The sequence below is a fragment of the Talpa occidentalis genome, unplaced genomic scaffold (assembly GCF_014898055.3).
Source record: "Talpa occidentalis isolate TD23 unplaced genomic scaffold, MPIMG_talOcc4v2.1 talOcc4.2, whole genome shotgun sequence".
NCBI classification, from domain to species: Eukaryota; Metazoa; Chordata; class Mammalia; order Eulipotyphla; family Talpidae; genus Talpa; species Talpa occidentalis.
The window spans coordinates 139,024,253-139,037,272 of record NW_023602073.1 but is presented as its reverse complement, the minus strand read 5'-3'; the positions used below and the strand labels follow the sequence as shown (position 1 = coordinate 139,037,272).

General features: G+C 36.5%; 1 protein-coding gene across 2 annotated transcripts in view; it reads right to left on the bottom strand.

Moving 5' to 3' along the window:
* Positions 1-610: 610 nt before the first annotated feature.
* ADGB (androglobin) overlaps positions 611-13,020 on the bottom strand; it is a 115,585-nt gene continuing 103,175 nt past the window's right edge. The window contains exons 37-38 of one of the 2 annotated variants that reach the window (XR_008552804.1): positions 10,072-10,195; positions 611-633 (exon numbers count right to left, since the gene is read on the bottom strand). The gene's annotated coding sequence lies outside the window, so the exon portion shown is untranslated. Of the gene's footprint in view, positions 634-7,470; positions 7,494-10,071; positions 10,196-13,020 lie in introns of those variants that run through there. The other variant, XR_008552805.1, reaches the window with a different exon arrangement.

Genomic DNA, 13,020 nt, shown 5'->3' with positions numbered 1-13,020 from the left:
TGAAAGAGATGCTTCTCTAGTTTTGGACTTCTAGGTAAAGTAGGTCTTTTCATTTTAAACACCAATGCAAGTAGACTATGCTTCGTATCCACGTATGGTATAAATACTTGCCATTTATTAATTCTTGCTACTGTCTTGTGTTGCATTTTCTTTTCTTTTTTTTTAAGAGGAAGAGAGACTTGGTCATGAGAATATTTTATTTTTATTTTATTTTTTCATTTATTTATATTTATTTATGCATACAAGAACTGGGGTGTAGGCCAGAGGTGCGGGGGTTGGGATGAGAGGATTCATCAAAGAAAAAGTGGGGAGCAGAACAGGCAGATCTAATGAAATACACTGCTGAGGGGAGCAGCAGGACAGACAGAAGAGGTCTGCTGCGCCATGTGGGTTATCTCCCTGGCCGGGGATCAAATTCATGCTGCAGTAGTTGGCAATAGCTTGATAGTGCTGAGACTTTAACCCCTGCACCACCAGGGAGGCCCATGAGAATATTTTAATACAAAAACCCTGAGCTCTTAGTTTCTACTCACCTGGGAGTGGTACCTGGGGACTGGGTTAAGAAGCTGGGAAACTCCTGGAAGTTGTTAACAGACTGCCATCCACTGCTGCAGCAGACAAGGGTCCTGGTAGCTATGTTAATGAGATTTAAGGGAAAGTCAAATAACACTAAGCTGGACTTAGATTATGTACTTGGTGACAAAATTCTCTGGTGAGTATGGTCTATGGGCAAAGAACTCAGAGATCATGGGAAAAACAGATCTTTTCCTTGAAATATAAATAATTGTTGCCTAGCAATTGTGAGGGGGGCATGGATAGAAAGTAAAAAATTAAAAGGGGAAAAATACAAGAAAACCGAGGGAAGGGTATTGAATGGATGCAGATTTATCAAGATGTCACTTTTATTCCCTGCTCTGTTCATGAAAAAATTTACATAATGAACTTTAATTTTGCTTGGAATTGAAGTAAATCAATTTGCAGCATCAAACTTTCTTCCCCTAAGCCATCCTCAGCTTAGGAGTGATTCTGAGTGGTCTGTTCCTCAGCCTTGTATCCGAGGCTTGGAAATCATTTCACACTTCAGCAAATCTTTAAATGTAGCATCAAGTTATCTCATAATTGACTTGTCTCCACTCTGTTTTAACACACACAATTCCAGCCAAATTAAAGTACAACAGATGGGAAAAGTTATTTGGAAAGAAATACTAATGAAAAGTTTTACTTTCTCTCTGAAGGCTAGGATTACTATATAGATTTCAAATAGCTGAGGGAAGGTTTCAAATCCTTCGGGGAAAATAACTTGAGAATCAAAGCAGCACCTAGAGCTTCTTTTGAGTCTTTAAGGAAATTCCATCATTTCAGATGATTCTCAGTCTTGCTGTCAGGAATCACCACCACCACCACCACCTCGCCCCCACCCCAAACACACACACCCCTCCTCCCCCGAGGTGCACAACTTGCTTCTGTGAAAGCGACTGGTACTATTGGTTTCAACCTTGTGCTTGTCAATCTCCTTCATACACAGGAATAAAGCAAGAAAAACCGTTAGTCAAGACAACTCTGAACAGGCCCCAGATGTCTAAAGGATGTGATTAGCCTCCTATTGTACTCCAGTACCACATTGAAGATATTAACGTTGAGAGATCTGACCAATCTGATTCAGGTTTTTGGTAAGACTGCTTGAATTCAGGGATGTGTGTGTGTGTGTGTGTGTGTGTGCGTCTCAATACAGTGTTAACACCTGTGTGGGTTTGTATATCCATCACTATTGTCAAGATGCTTTGCTTCCAATACCATAAGCTCACCTTCTGTTCCTCTTTTTTTTTTAAGATTTATTTTATTTATTTATACAAGAACAGGGGTACAGGCCAGATGCACGGGAGGGTGAGAGGATTCACCAGAGACAGAGCGGGGAACAGAACAGGCGGATTGACTGAAATCCACTGCTGAGGAGAGCAGCGGGTGAGACAGGAGAGGTCTGCCACGCCATGTGGGACCCTCACTGGCTGGCAGGGATCGAACCAGTGCTGCAGAGGCTGCGGACAGCTTCACAGGGCGGTGCTCAACCACCTGCGCCAGGAGGGGAGGCCCCTTCTGTTCCTCTTTTATGATAAAACCAGTTCCCCTTGCCAAACCCTGGCATCTATGAATTTGTTCTTCATTTCTAAAAGTTTTTCATTTCAACAATGTTTAAAATGGAATCATACAGTGTGCAAACTTTGGTATTGGCGTTTTTTATTGAATACAATTCCATAGAGATTTATCCAAGTAGTTGTATGTATCAATAGTTCATTCCTTTTTATTTCTGAGTTGTATTTTATGGATATGCCTATGACTATTTGTTTAATCATCCACCTACTGAAGTACATTTGGTTTGATTCCAAACTGTTGGCTACTATAAATAAAGCTATTCTGAACATTCATATGGAAGGTTTTTGTGTAAACTTAAGTTTTCATTTCCTGGGATAAAGGCTCAAGAGTTCAATGGCTGGATCTTGTCATAGTTGTAAGTTTAATTATTTTTAGGAAATGCCAAATTGCTTCCCAGAGTGAGTGTACCATTTCCTATTACTGCCAGTGATGTATCAGTGACCTTGTTTCTTCTTATCCTCACCAGCATGTGTTGGTGTCAATATTTTTCTCAGTATTTTTCATCTCAGTCATGTGGTTTTAACTTACATTTCCCTAATTGCTAAAGGTGTAGAACAATTTTTTCTTGCATTGTTTGCTAAGTCTCTATCATTCTCTTATGTCTCTTCATATAATGTGTCCATTTTCTAGTTGTTCTCTTTGTTTACTGTTGAATTTTGAGAGTTACTTATATATACTGGATACCAGGTCCTTGTCAAATATGTGGATTATCCACTCAGCATGTAGCCTGACCTTTTTTGTACTTTTCACATGTTTCATGGGGCAAGTTTTTAATTTTGAGGAGGCTCAACTTAACATTATTCCTTTTTCCTAAGTACTGTGATTTTAAGGACAAATTTAAGAACTCTTTGCCAAAGAGCCAAACCATTTTATCCTGTTTTAAAAAGGATTTATAGATTTATGTTTGATTATAAGATCTATTTTGAGTTAAAATTTGGCTGAGGTGAGAGATTTAGGTCAATGTGGTATATATACACAATGGAATATTACTCAGCAATCAAAAAAGATAGGCCAGGTTTATTTTATTTTATTTTTTTAGTGGTATAAAACAATGCCAATTTATTTCTTACTGTTCTCAGGTCAGAAGTCTGACACAGGTCGGGTCTCTCCCGTGGTGCAGCGGTTGAGCGCTGGGTTGTGAAGCTGCCCACAGTCTCTGCAACGCCGGTTCGATCCCCAGCCACCAAGTGAGGGTCCAAAATGGCACGCAGACCTCTCCTGCCGCCCGCTGCTCCCCTCAGCAGTGTATTTCGTCAGTCTGCCTGTTCTGTTCCCCACTGTGGCTCTGGTGAATTCCCTCACCCTCCCGTGCTGCTGACTGTACCCAGTGCTTATATAAATAAAATAATATTAAAAAAAAAAGTCTGACACAGGTCTTCCAAGCTGAAACAGTCATTGACAGGACTGCATTCCTTTTAGCAGGCTCTGGGGAGGCTATTTCCTTGACTTCTCAGTTTCCAGAGGCTGCCTAAATTCCTTGACTCATATCCACTGTCTTCATCTTCAAACTCAGCTAGCCTATGCAGTCTTTTCTTTTTTTATTATAAATGATTTTATTTTATATAAATTCTTATATCATTTTTAATTATGCATTTTCATTTTGGTTATATTCCCCATACAATTCCCACCCCCCTTATTCTGACCATAATCCTTCTTCTTCCCCTGCCCCCCACTGTAGTGTGTCTCTGGTCTATAGTTGCTTATAGATTTTGATTTTTACTTTATTGCAATTAGTCTTTTCCCTGGTTCCTTATTTAGGTTTTCTAAATTCCTGCTATGAGTGAGATCATCTGGTATTTTCCTTTTTCTTTCTGGCTTATTTCGCTGAGCATGATCCCTTCCAGCTCCATCCATAATGCTGCAAATGGCATGACTTTATCTTTTTTGATTGCTGAGTAATATTCCATTGTGTATATATACCACATCTTCTTGATCCAGTCATCTATTTTTGGGCATTTGGGTTGTTTCCATAGCTTAGCTATTGCAAATAGTGCTGCTATAAATATAGGGGTGCAGGTGCCCTTCTGAATTGATGTTTCTGTGTCCTGTGCGTAGATACCTAGGAGTGGAGTTGCTGGATCATATGGAAGCTCTATCTTTAGTAGGTTAAGAAATCTCCACACAGCTTTCCATAGTGGTTGATGGGTCAGGGTTTTCTAATTTTTTCTTCTTATACTTTGTTTTTGCCTCTGACACCATTGTTAAATGGTTATCTTTCTTCCATGATAAGTGTTTTTACATCTTGATCAAAAATCAGTTGGGGGCCTCCCTGGTGGTCCAAGGGTTAAGATACAACCTGTGAAGCTATCTGCAGCCACTACAGCTCAAATTTGATTCCCAGCTAACCAGGGAGCAACCCACATAGCGCAGCAGACCTCTCCTGACTCACCTGCTGCTCCCCTCAGCAGTGTATTTCAGTACATCTGCCTGTTCTGCTCCCCACTCTGTCTATGGTGAATCCTCTCACCCCCACAACACACACACCTCTGGCTTGTACCCCAGCTCTTGTATGCATAAATAAATAATTTTTTTTTTAAAAAATATCGGTAGGGCAAATTTGTGAGGATCTAATTCTGGGTTCTCCACTCTTTACTATCGCTCCATTGACTAGAATGCTGCCAATATTAAACTGTTTTGATTTCAATAGATAGAGAGTCAATCTTCTAACATTGGGTGGAGTAATTCCTCCCTTATCAATATTATTTCAGCTCTAGGATGTGTGTTCCAGGATAATCTTGTGCCCATGGGGGCAAAGACACTCCTTGGACCAGGCATCGGCTTTGGCTCGTTCCCTCCTACTGTCCCCACTGACCAGCCTTGGAATCTCAGCACAATAGGGGAGTCCCAGACCCCGCAGAAAAGGACAGTGCATCTGCTAATTATTCATTCATGGCCCCCAGCTGATCAGCATTGCTGGTGGTGTCAGCTCCCCTGGTGTTGTGAGGACTCCCCTTCTAACTGGGAGAAGAGCAAAGCTGACTTGGCAACCCTCTTCACTAGTTTGGTGATCAGAAAGCAATGGGTCTGGTGGTCAACCCAATCTTGAGTAGGAGAAGAAACGTGCCCCCCGCTGCTGTGCTGTATCTCCAATCTGGGGTCCAAATCCTGTTCGTCTTCTGTTCACCACTTTCTAGGGTTCTTCGGTTGCCTGTGGCATCCGAAGTTTATGGTGTGCTTCAGGAAGAGGAACAAGGACAAGACTAAAATTCAGTCTATTAAACAGGTATTTTTAAAGATAGATAGAGAAGCAACTGCTTATCTAAATAAAAAAGATACTGGTGTATCAAGAGCAATTCTTCACCCTTTATGAAGAATTGAATGGAAATTTTAGAGCTTGGAAAACGTGTGCTATATCCCTAATCAACCCATGTTCTTGTGCTTTATTGAAATGCTTAATCTTTTTTTATCCCCTTTGCCAAAAATAGCAATTTAGTCTGGACTAAATTTCCCAATTTGAATAAGCATATTGATCTTCCAAATTCCCTTGGCAGAATATATCAATGCAGCTATCCTCACGTTCTGTCTTCAACTAGTGGAACAGGATGGCTGTGCACACTGAGAAAGATGTTGAGTTCTACTGAGGATTGCAGGAAATGAAACATTTTTCAATGAATGATCCCAGAGATTTACACCACCAAAAGCCACAAAGCTGTGTATTTGAGTCGCCATTCTGCGTTCCCTAATTGAAACCCTTTTGTTTTCCTTGACATTGTTTTTGCATCTGTTTGATACTTTATGAAAACAAAGAAATCCACGTGCTGAAAAAATTTATGTTGACATTTCCAAATGTCACATTTGGATGAAAGGACTGGATAAAGGCCAGTGGGCATCTGTACTCATCTGGGCCCTTCACCTCCCTCTTAATGCTTCTACTGTAGAAAGTGTTTCCATCTTTAGTTCTCAGTTGAATTCCTTCTGATTAAATCTCTTTCCTAGTATTTCCTTCTGGGCCAGAGGTCTAACACTATGCATTATTTTGTATTTAGGTGCCAGTCTATTCCCCTCCCCTCCAATTGCGAAAGCTAAAAACGTAATTGGAAAGGGCTCAAAATGTGCAAAATATCCAATCAACTCAATCATTTTAAGAAGCACAAATTTAAATCAAAGAATTTATGTTATATTTAAGAATCTCTAGGTAAAGAAACTTTATATCTTCTGCAGATATATTGGAACATAGAGTAGCTTTAATTATTTCCAAGTAAACATTCAAACTGACTGGGTATTAAGGCATTCTTCATAGAGAAAATGAATTTCTGCTAAAAGGTAGTCTTTTTTCATTGTCTTTGTGCTATTTGAAATAGACTGATAGTGGATTTCTTTATTTTCCAGAGCTAGTTGCGATCATTTTATGAGTTAGTAATCCTATATATATATATATATATATATATATATGTATATATATAATTGTACATGGCTCAGTGTTCTTTACGATCCACGCAAAGCCTGGATTAAGACTCTTTGCTCTAGGGCCTCCCTGGTGGCACAAGGGATTGTCTCAGCACTATGAAGCTATCTGCAGCCATTGCAGCACAAGTTCCATCCCTGGCCTGGGAGCTGACCCATGTGGGGCAGCAGACCTCTCCTGTCTCGCCCGCTGTTTCCCCTCAAGTGTATTTCAGTCACTCCATCTGTTCTGCTCCCCAATCTGTCTCTGGTGAATCCTCTCACCAACCCACACCTCTGGCCTACACCCCAGCTCTTGTATACAAAAATAAATAAATCTTTAAAAAATTTTTTTTGCTTTATAGCCTCTCTGGTAGCCTAGGGGTTAAGTCTCTGCACTATCACCACTGTGGCCTGAGCTTGATTAGCCAGGGAGCTAGCCCACATGGAGCAACAGAACTCTCCCATGTTACCCACTGCTCTGCTCAGTAGTGTATTTCAGTAGATCCACTTGTTCTGCTCCCTACTCTCTCTGTGGTGAATCCTCTCTCCCTCTGTACCTCTGGCTTATACCCCAGTTCTTCTATGAATAAATAAATAAATCTTAAAAAAAAAGAAGAAAAAAGAATTTTTGCTCCAGAATATAAGTAATTTTGCATGAAAATGTCTCTTCTAAATTTTAAAATCCCTCAAATAGTAACTAATCTAGAGAGTAGAATCGAAAATGAGATTTGAGTGTACTAATAATGATTGTTTTGGTTATATATAAAAGAAATAACAGAAACAAGATTCTGGTTAACTTAAGGTGGGGGGAAGTAATTGAAAATATATTTGAGTAATACACAGATTTGAGTAAAAACCCAAATTGGAAAGGTCAGCAAGTGATCTTGCAGATTTTATGGTAATGGAGAGTCTTTTGGAGATGCTCACAATCACTCATATCTGCTTTTTAATTGCTACTAACAAACAAAAAAAGCATAGAAGGAATTCATATCAGAAGTTAGAAATGTCTTTTAGTTTCCATAGACTTCTGTGAAGATAAGTATGAAAAATATTTCTTATTTTAACTACCTTTGACATTTTTATTATTATGCCTTATTTCTTATTAAGCTATGGCTATATACAATATAAATATATGAATTTTGAGGAATCAGGACGCAAACATTGGTCAACCTCCAAGAAGTGCTACTTTCAAACAGCCACTTTAGATGTGGCCAAATGTAATATGACAGGAAGAAATTCTCAAAAGATGAAAGCAAGAGACATGGAAATAAATGAAAATAGAGGTTGCCTAGAGTACAAAATCAAACCTCATCAAATACCTTCTCCACTTTTGCTGGGGCCCTTCACAATGTCTATCCTGAGGAATTTCAGAATTGCTAAGAGCCAGTGATGGTATATCTTCTTCTCTTCCCCTTTCTAAAATAAGAGTGCTTATTTATTCTTTAATCTGCAATTGTCTATTGGATTGGGAAGGGAGAAAGAGCCAAAAATAAAAAAGGAAGGCTCTTTAGCTCAAGAACACTATTAAAAGGGGTTGCCATAAATTTGGGCCATTCTCATATTAACTGCATCAATATCGGCTACAGGATGAATTACTTGTTGGTAACCTCAATGGTATGAAATTAAGAACCTATCCAGAAAATGAAGCTGCCTTGAGTATGTTATGATACATGTCTCTGTGAGCACTGCAGAAAACCATTGTTGACAACCTGCCATCTGGTGTTATCACAGTCTTTTAAGGGTGTGAATCTTTTTTTTAAGCTCTGTAAACTGATTTTTCAATATTTTCATTTGAACACCAATCTGAGACATTTTCTAAAGATAATCATAAGCATATAGTCTTATTTTAATGTCACCTAATAGTCCAAGTAATGAAAGAGTGTAGCTTATTCAGTCATAATCTGAGAGTATACCCTCTGAGGCTTTGTACAATGTCCTATGGGTAATTAAAATGTATAATATATAAAAATTAATAAATAGTCCTTGCACTCAAAGTGAATATAATCCATTATATAAAGGAGAAATAAAATCTTCATGTGAAGTAGTATAAATGGTCTAAATGTGACATGCTAGTTTATCAGCCCAACTAAAGAAATAAAGTTTAATCAGTCAAATTTGAAGTATTCAGAGTGGTTCAAAACCCAGGGTTATTGAAACCTGTTAATAATAAATGAGCATCTCATCAGGAATTTTAGCTTCCCTTAAGCACTTTTTTTTTTAAATCACATCTTTAAACCACAAATGAAGCTCTTTAAATTTTCTCTAGCTTTACTCTTCTTTGTCTTTATGGAACCAGAAATGACTTAAATGTCAGTAAATTAAAAAGGAAAAGTAAATATAAGGAATCTCTATGAATCATAATTGAAAGGCAGTTTTTGAATTTGAGTTGGCTATTCTAAAAATTATTCTTATAAAGTCTACTTTTAGTAGTTTAATGACTTCAGATGAATTGCTATGGAAATGATGGTGCTAGAAAAACTTTAATAATATTTATCAAAGGTTGTTTTCTCTAACTAATGTAATTGAAAAATATTATATTGTGAAATATCCAGAGTTTGGGAATGTGGTACTCTGGATACAACTGAGGTAAAAATTGAGTAAAGTCAAGGGAAAATACATCAAAACATCCAAGTTCCTTGAGAAAATACATACAGCAACAATTTTCTATTATACGATTCATCAATGGAAAACTTAGAAAAGTAATTGATATAGTAGTTTCTCATATGATGTTGACCATTTACAGAAGTTTAATCCTCCTAGCACAATTAGAACATTGTGCTAATTTTCACTATAAAGTAAAGATGTTAAACAGAGTAGCCCAATTTCACTGATGAGTTATAATCATGATTCATAATGTTTCACCACTTAAATATTAACTGATAAATCTTTACTATATAATCTATTTACTTGGAGTCATTTTTACACAGGCAAACATCATTTTTTATGAGTTTTCTTTGTATCTGTCTAAATATACCAATCACCTACAGTGAAATGAGAGACAGCCATATGTTATTTGAATTGCTAATTCTGAGATCAACAGTTTGATAAAATGTTTATTTGAAAATAAAAGTGTTGAAATTTAAAGATTAGATAAGTGACTATAATTAACCTAATGAATTGAAAGTTCAGTAGAATTGTTTAAAGTCAAAATTAAATATATATTAATATATTTATGTATTATATTGTTACTTTATATACTGGAGAGATTTGTTCTATAGTTTCACTTCAAAAATAAATCATAGAGTGTGGTACTGTCACCATCTATATCCTACCAGAAATGAAAAACAAGGATGTTTAGCTGAAAGTTCTAAGAACCAACAAAATCTTCAACATGTAATAAAGCTATTCCCTGAAAACACACCTGTCGTTGGAAACTATTTTCTCTAAATTAAGACAAATAAAATCTGTTTATAACTGGCTAGACAAAAATGTAATAACAGCTTGAAGCAAAGCTTTTTCCTTCATAATGTTAAATTTGGGAGATATTCTGTGAAGGTTTGAAAACATTCATGAATCTATTAGAAATAATCTCACCTGGGATTTGACTAGGGATAAACCCGGGAATAAGCCAGGGTTTGGAGATGATAGGGCCGTGGTTTCTTCTCTGATGCAAATTCCATTACCGTGTGGCTCTTCTTGCCTCTACTGTCCATTTTTTCTAAAAGGTAGCAGATGTAAGGGTTTCTTTTATATGAGACACAGGCAAAAAAAATATATCAGAGTAGAATATTATATAACGCATGTGTGCAAACAGTCTATATATAAAGGGGTCTCTGATACTAAAATTCAGTACTTGGTTTTAAAAAACTTGAAGTTGAGGAGCCAGGTAAAAGTTCACTGAAGTTGTCAGCAGTTTTCTGATTCATTTATATGAAGATTGCCTTTTGTTCCGTTAAAATAAAAATCTTCAGTGGCTACTTTGATTTTGGGAAAGCCACAATCCTATCACACAGTGGAGGTGCTGGAGGTGATGAGGAATTAAAATGCTCTTATAATGATGTTTCATTATCAGCAGAGTTGCACCCTGGGGAGTATTACTATTGACACAGAGAGAGGCCTGTGATTGCAGAAAAAGAAAACCATTTACTCTGTTCTTACACTAGCCCCAGAGAAAAGAAGAGATTGACTTTTGAATTACATGGGGGATATAAACAGGTAGATGATAGGACTCTAAGGAGAAAAACTAAATGGCAGACTATACCCTTTGTCAAAGGCAATGGCTTAAGGATCGTAGAACTGTGACATGCTTGATGGCTACACTCTGATTCACACAGTGGAGGTTATTTATTGAGTTTTGTATTCCAATGAAGCCATTTATTAACTATGGTCCACAGGTGTTCCTATCTTCAGCTTTTCAGCAATCTTTACTGTTCTTGTACATGGAAATGGTGGTCTTGGTAAGGATAATACCATATCTAGGAAATATTTAAGAAACGTGTGGGAGCATTTTTGGTTGTCCCAGTAATGGAGAAGAACTACTGCTATTCAGTGGCTGAAGACCAATTATTTTAGATGATCTCCTACAATTGTTAAGTCACATGAAACAAATAATTTTTTTACCACCTGTATGATTTGAATGCCCATCTTTCATATAGTCTAAAGCAAGTTAATGATCCAAAGCTGTAACTGTGTAAGACATAGAAAACTAAAGTATTTTTGGTCCAATTTTGAAGCCCACTAAGTGATTTCAGGATTGCAAAAATTATGTACAATACAGTAGACTTAAACAATATTATTTTTGAAAATTTACCGATGGCATTATTCACCATTTTTGAAAATGTGTCACCGTGCAACCACATTCCAAATATATATTTTTATTGAGTTTCAAAATATTATATTAATTAAAAATAGACAAGAGGTTCAACCAACTCAACATTTTAATATGTTAAATATAGTTACTATAACTAATATGTACTCATGTTCCACTCACACATTCTTGTGCACATTGCACTCTCCCTCCACCAAACACCCTTGCCAATACCCTATCTACTCCCCTCCCCCCTGGTCCCTCTGGTAACTAGCAAATTGTTTTACTAAGTCACTCCAAGGATGGGCACAAACATCAGGTATCTTGAGTGTAGCCACTTGAAACATTTATATATGCTCAGTATTTTATCACAAGATTTTTATTTTATTTTTCCTTTATTTTAAATGTTGGGCACTAATGTATTTGTTTAAAATGCTTTACTAAATCTATTGCTTGGTATTTATATTCTTGCCATTTTTTTTTATTTTCCTCCTCTTTCCTAATCTACTTTTCAACTAACTGAATTAGTTATTATGTCATTTTACTAGTGACTTACCTTTTATTTTTTACTAAATGATAAAGGTTAACAATATTATACTTTTTGAAGTTGTCTAAGTTTTCATTCAAATAAGACTCATTACATATTATTTAAGAGCATTACATTAAGAACTTTCATCTCCTGCCTTCTGTCCTTCGGATTGTTTTCGTATGTCTGTGTGTTATGAGCCCCACAGATCACTGTAATCATTAATTTTTGGATATTAATAGATTTTTATTTTACCAAGTTTATAAAGATATAATAGACAAATAAAAATTGTATATATTTAAGGTGTATGGCTAAATAAATTACAGAGCATTTGTACCTCTGAGTATTATACAGCAACTAAATAGAATGATTGACTCAGAGATTTTGTATTGTTGGTGAGAAAAATCAAGATACAGGGAAGTATAAATAGTAACATATATTTTGTAAAATAAGCATGATATAATATTTATATGAGATGTGTGAAAAATATGGAAACATGCATACTAGGCTCTTGCCATGTGCTATTTTGGGGGCTAGGAGATCATAAGGTCATGAAAGTTATAGGCAAAGATTAAAAGAAGGAAAAAAATACATGAGTTCACATAAGTAAAATTTCATATACCTCTAAGTTTATATATTAAGAATTACATCTTTAATAATAAAGTGTTAAATAAATGAAAAAAGTAAGATCACCTACTAAAACGAAATGGCTTTGACTAGTAAAAATTACTACTGGACTGTTCATCTGAAAAAGTCATCAATTAGAAGTATGCTTTGGGAAAAAGTCAATTTCCTACTAAGTGTCTCAGTAAATTCATTTGTTATATTTTTCTAAAACTTGCTTACAGGTTTTTCAGTCTTACAAAAAGTACAATGTTGACACCCCTGAGGAGGGAGGTACTTATGATCTGTCCTTTATGCCTGAGTTACCGGATTAAGATTCAATTTCTTAGGACTTTGGCTGGGCGTAACCCACAATAGTCCGTGCCCAAGGAGGGAGGTTTAGGAAGCTCAGCTTAAAAACAAAAAACAAAAGCAAAAACACAAGTCTGAAGCATATATTTTTAAAAATATATTAAAGACTATAAAGTTAGAGACAAAATTTCCTCTAACAAGAATAGATGTTTTTCTCAATGTTAAGTTTTTCCCAAAGCAATCTGGTTGGATTGTTTCAGTCATAACTCAAAAGGCTGCAATGCAGTGAGAAACA